Genomic DNA, 276 nt, shown 5'->3' with positions numbered 1-276 from the left:
GAACATGCTTTTTTATTCACATTTTCTGAAAGTCACTCTATTAATACCGTTGAATAGATTTACATCTTTTTTTACCATTATCAGTATGAATAGTACACTACCTGTGATATTTTATATATGACAGGTGCAAATAAGTGTTATTTGATTTTTTTTCCTATATTTCCAGTATATTGGTTTATTTAAGGATATGGAAAATTTCCTCACTGGTAATTAGATGAAAATAATATGCTAATCTAAAGGGAAGAGGATTTAGAAAAAAGGATGCATTAATGTGTG

The sequence above is a fragment of the Penaeus monodon genome, chromosome 30 (assembly GCF_015228065.2).
Source record: "Penaeus monodon isolate SGIC_2016 chromosome 30, NSTDA_Pmon_1, whole genome shotgun sequence".
NCBI lineage: Eukaryota > Metazoa > Arthropoda > Malacostraca > Decapoda > Penaeidae > Penaeus > Penaeus monodon.
This window is presented reverse-complemented; position numbering follows the sequence as displayed.